The following is a 5,607-nucleotide window of genomic DNA, read 5'->3' on the forward strand; positions in this document are numbered from 1 at the left end:
AAGGTTAATGATAATGAAAGAATACTAATATCGGGACGCAATGCTGGAATGTTATTGTTTGGTAGTGATAATGCGTTTTAGTTGAGTAGGTTATTCACTATGATGTAAGTTGTTTGAGTCAATGAAAATTGGAGTACGACCAGTACGATTAAATCATATTTAGTACGATAATAAGAGTGAAATACGATCTTAAAATACAATTTTTAATCTTTTTTCCCCAAAAAAAACAAACACGGAATCGCATAGAAACATGTACGAGTAAACCCCTGCAACCCCAACAAAAACTGTGCTTTACAATTTTCTCATTAAATTTTAATGAAAGAGCAAACATATTTCTGAAATTCTACTGGCCCTGGGCTATTTTGAGCAACCCCTGACTGCAGGGGGGGGGGGGGGGGGCTGTCGATATTTGAAAATGCAAAGGTTAATTTGCATAAATTTTGAATATGCAAATTTCATGTTATTTTCTTTAATATGTATTATATTGTTTTTTATTTCTTATTATATCTCGAGGGCTTAAAACCAGAACTGTCTATGTCCATTTTTTGTGAAATTGAGTTAAGTCCACCAAAGTACTGTATATTCATTTCAGTTTGTGTGCCAGAACTGTCTATTCCCATGTATGTCCATTAGCCATTTTACTTTTCATGTCCAGACTGTTTCAAGTACTTTCATGCATTCATTAAGAATTGCGCAGTACTTGCAGTTTTCTACTAATTAAGCAGATTAGATTCCCTATGCAGCTTCCACTGATTGTGGCCAAGCAACACCATATCATTGCCCGGAAAAAACGTAATGATGAATAAAAAAGACCAATGTGCAACATGTACGAAGTATGACCAGTTGTCGGGAGAACAGAAGGAGAATTTCATGGAAACCCATCTCGTGCGAAAAACAAAGGCTTAAGGTTCCAAAGCAGTACCCTTGCATCGTGTAGGACAGGAAATCATTGTGAATAAGATGGAGCGCAAAAGAGGACAAGCTTACAACAAGAAATATGCTGATGACTTTGACTTGACTTTGACTTCATTGTATCATCAGGAAAGAGCAAACATCATGCAACTTGCAAGGTATGTCGCCAAGATTTGTCAATTTTGCATGGCGGTTGTAATGACATTGTTGTTCATTGCAAATCAAAGCAACACATCACTGCTTTCCAGTCTGAATCGTCGGCATGAAAAATAACATCATGGATGTCAACCTCCAAGGATTTTAATATAACTAGAGCTGAGTGCTTATTTACATCATTTTATTTGGAGCACAATATTCCTCTGTCAGCTGCAAGTCACATGGGACCATTGTTGAGGAAAACCTTTCCTAATTCTGAGGAGGTTAAGAAGTTTTCCAGTGCAAGGACCAAACTTGTTGTCTTGTGCGTGAAATGGCAAAAGATGAACAAGGACAGATCGTTTCAGACATGAGAGCACGGCCATTTGCAATATCAACTGATGGGAGTAATGTCAGCGACAGTAACTATACCCAATTGTCATCAACTACCATGATGGTAAGCAAATTTCTTGTACTCTGCTTTCCCTCCCAACCTTAGAAATGGCAGGAACTGGTGGAAATATTGCACAATTGCTCATAACAGAGCTGCAGAATCATGATATCTCATGGGACAATTGCACATCATTGGGATAAGACAATGCATCAGGCATGACTGGTGTACACAAGGGAATTGGGGCATGCCTCAGAAAGTGTCAGCCAAACCTCATTGTGCTTGGTTGCCCCAATCAACTAATTGATCTTGCTGCCAAAGCTGTGTCATCTGCATTACCATATTCAATTGACTCGCTCCTCATTGATGTGTTCTACTATCTGGAAGCCAGCGTGAACAGGAAATTGAATCTCAAGAAGTTCCAGATGCTAATTGGGAACGAAGCTAGTGCAGGCAATTCTGAAACATGCTTGTACGAGATGGCTGAGCTTGGGCCAATGCTTGCCAAGATTTATCTAGCAAAGTGTCAGCCCAGCAGTAGAAGCCTACTCAACAGACCAAGCACAAGACGCCTACTGAACAGACACAGCAGAAGAAGCCTACTCAACAGACCAAGGCAACCAAGAATAGTGTCCAGACTGCACTTGTTCCAAAGAAGCCAACTCCAGCTGTGAAAAATAAACCTGCTCAGGGATCTCAACTACAGGTAAGGCTAGAAAATGTATTACTACAAGGCATCTACTCCTTTTCATTCCATTTAAATATGGCCATCATTAAAATTACCAGATTTGAATAGATTATCCCTAGCAGTAGAGAGCTTTCTTAATGTTTGAATTAATCAGCTTTTACTCCTCAAATTGGCAATAGTTATTTTCATTTGACATTGTAAAATAGTTTGAAAAAAATAAAAAACTACATGAACCAGAATGGTAATTGCAAAATTTAATTTAATGTGTAATTAAATTGTTTGCTTATAAATTAAAGTCATTATCAATAGTGTTGCAGGCATCGCATGAAGTTTTTAAACTTGTCTTGTCCTACAGGAAAAGCCTCCTCACCAAACCAAGATGACTGCACAACTCCAAGCATTCCGCATTCCCAAGAAGGTGTCTGCAGATCCACCACATGTGAGCAAACCTGCCCAGTCTCAGACCCAAGTGAGTACAAAAGTTGATCATATATACAGGGTGACAGTTAAATATGTACCTTTTCATCATTTTTTCTTTCTTATTTTTAGTTCATTTACTTGTTAGCTCTTTCTCTTCCAATCATCTTCACTCCGCTGTTCAGTTTACAGATATAAACATTTATTCAATAATGCTAGTCATGTGCCAAGATTTCAAATGTAGTGTATCTTTTTAATTGTAAACAGTGTCAGTAGTCTTATTTCTTTCTCATATGGTAATCAATAATTTTTCTTCCTCCCAGGTTCAACTTCAAGCACCACAGCCACAACACAGTAGACCATCTTCAAGCTGTACTACTCGGGGAAAAACGACAAGTGAGGGACACTTCGGATACACCTAGCAAGAAGCAGAAGACTGGGAAACTTGTCGGCAAGGCAACAGGCTCAACAGTGCTCAAGGCTGGAACTTCCAGTCATCCCAGTACGATTTCTAGTAAAATGACTGGAAATGAAAAAAACAAGATGTGGAGAAAAGAAGAAAACAAGACAGACAGTAAAGGATGAAACAAGACAGGAAAGAATTCTGAAGTCATTGCACTCAAACCCAATATTAGCCATTGCACATTTTCTCAGCCACAGCATCATTGCGTCTGACAAGAAAAGTGTCATCTTCCAGATGAGAAGTCCTCTGATACACAAGCTGAAAGGAATACGAGAAAGTCTACTGCGTGACTTGTACAGCCAATTGTAGCTCCACAAGCAATCATTGCAGCCACAGACTTGACCCTTCTGGACTACAAGAACAAGGAGAATCTTCGTGAAGAATCTGAAATGGTCATAGGAAGCGCAACAAGAGAAATTGTGAACACTTTAGATGAGTCTGATTGCCATAAGTTTTATGCAGCAGTGCGTTCATATTACACCAAGGCATGTGACTACATTGTAAGTAAGTTTCCATTCAAGTCTGATGTTCTCATCCATGTGCAAGTGGCTGACATTGCATGTCAGAAGGATGCCAAATTAACTTCTCTAAATTCTTCATCAACAAGTTCCCCTGCATGCTGCTTCAGGAAGAAGAAGACAAGCACAGTGCCCTAGATGCTCTGGAGAACCAGTTTCTTATCTATCAACTTGCTCAGCTTCCGTACTTAGTGCAAAATGAGGAATCTACTGACAAGCAGTGGACAAGTATGATGACAGAGAAGAATGCTTCTGGTGAACTGTGCTATGACAGACTTGCAAGAGTAATGCTTGGGATTCTAACCATACCCCATACCAATGCTGAATGTGAAAGGGTCTTCAGTCAGGTGCGAAAGAACAAAACTGACTTCAGAGGGTCCATGAGCAACAAAACTCTAGAAAGTGTCCTTATTACTAAGGCTCGCCAAACAACACCCTGCTACATGAGGGAATGTGACTCTGATTTTCCGAAGAGAGCAAAATCTGCAACATACAGAGCTCTAAATGAGTAGTATGGGAGTGTCAGGGAAGGCAGGTAAACCTGTGTTTTTCTCAGAACTCATTTTTCTAATTACTCAACTACCCATTTTAAAAGGTTGAATTTTATGGGAAATGGTCCCTAAAATAGGCTCAGATTGCACCAGAGAGCATCTAGTACCCCGGCTAAAGAGACTTCGTGCTCGTGATGTTCGCTATGCGCACATGATATTCAGTTTTACTTTAAATGTTACTAATTGAAAATTCCAAATGTTGGCAGCTATGCCAGGCCAAGGTAGTTGCTGGAAAGAGGACTTTTGTCTCGGCTTCCTTTGATTTGCAAAGTGAATGTGGCTGCAACGTTACTCTATGCCATCCAGAACACACATCTCAAAGTCATCGCACACAATTTTCTGGAGAGTGGGCATTCCCACATGGAATGCAATAGCATGCATTCTGCTATTGAAACAGAAAAAAAGAACATCAATGTCTTCACAATGCATGACTGGGTAAAAAATCTTCCACAAATTAAGACGTCGGCTTCCATACAAGGTCATAAACATGTGCCATGGAGACTTTTATGATTTGAAAAAACTCTCACAGCAGATCATGAATAACAAACGCCCAGACGAAGATGGACACGTCTTCAACTGGCTACATGTAAAGAGCTTCCAATACAGGAAGGAAGAGCAAGGCACCATCTGCTACCATCTATAGCTACTTGGATGACTACGAGAAGATAGATCATCAGTTCCACGTAATCTGGACCTTGTCTACCAAGAGAAGCATTAAAAAAAAAACTAAACCTTAAGAAGAAGGATCTCATCAACTTGTGCAATAGCCTAGCTATTCCTGAAGAGTTCCATGGATGGTATTTGGCACTCCCATTTTGTAAGTTTTTGACATTGACAGGGTCAAAAGGTCATGGCCTCCATGTATGATGTTTGACCAAGTATTATTCATAAGTTAATGGCATTGAACATAACTACTTCATTTTGTCAGATTTTATGCTTGCAATCAAACTACTTTCAAATGCATTTTTACTCAAAATGGCATATTTGGACATAGACAGTTGTGGTTTTAAGCCCTCAATCTATTGTTTTATTTCTAATGTATTGTTTTGTTCTGGAATACATCAAGTTACTTTGAGAAACGTATCAAAGCAATTTGATATCAATTCATATCTCCCACTTATACATCTATTTACCTGTATTCACATTTCTGCTTGTACATGGATATATGCAATTGTAGCACTTTTTGATGATATGCGCATACTAATTGCTATGTAACACCTGACAGGTGTATCCAAATTCGATGAAAATGGTATCAAAATGTGCGTAAGACTTGAGGAAAAAAATGCAAGAACAACAATTTAAAATTCCAAGCGGTTGCGGCGCTATCTCCAAAAATGTGGGGTGGGGGGGGGGGGGGGGCTCTTACGCCCCCCCCCCCCCCCCAAGTACAGTAAGGATTAAATGATGTTAGCCATATAATTATAAATATGCACTTTTTAAGATGCTTACATATACATGTAAAGTGTTAAAGGGCAAGTCCACCCGGAAATAAGTTGATCTTCATACATGTAAAGTGTTAAAGGGGAAGTCCA

The 5,607-nt window shown here is 39.3% G+C and overlaps 1 long non-coding RNA gene across 1 annotated transcript; it reads left to right on the plus strand.

The window, feature by feature from the left end:
• Window positions 1-443: 443 nt before the first annotated feature.
• Window positions 444-4,791, plus strand: LOC115920202. The gene is made up of 3 exons (XR_004062247.1): window positions 444-2,144; window positions 2,482-2,595; window positions 2,867-4,791. It is a non-coding gene; the product is annotated as an uncharacterized LOC115920202 (long non-coding RNA).
• The last annotated feature ends 816 nt before the right edge of the window (window positions 4,792-5,607 follow it).

The sequence above is a fragment of the Strongylocentrotus purpuratus genome, unplaced genomic scaffold, assembly GCF_000002235.5.
Source record: "Strongylocentrotus purpuratus isolate Spur 01 unplaced genomic scaffold, Spur_5.0 spur5_scaffold_8, whole genome shotgun sequence".
NCBI classification, from domain to species: domain Eukaryota; kingdom Metazoa; phylum Echinodermata; class Echinoidea; order Camarodonta; family Strongylocentrotidae; genus Strongylocentrotus; species Strongylocentrotus purpuratus.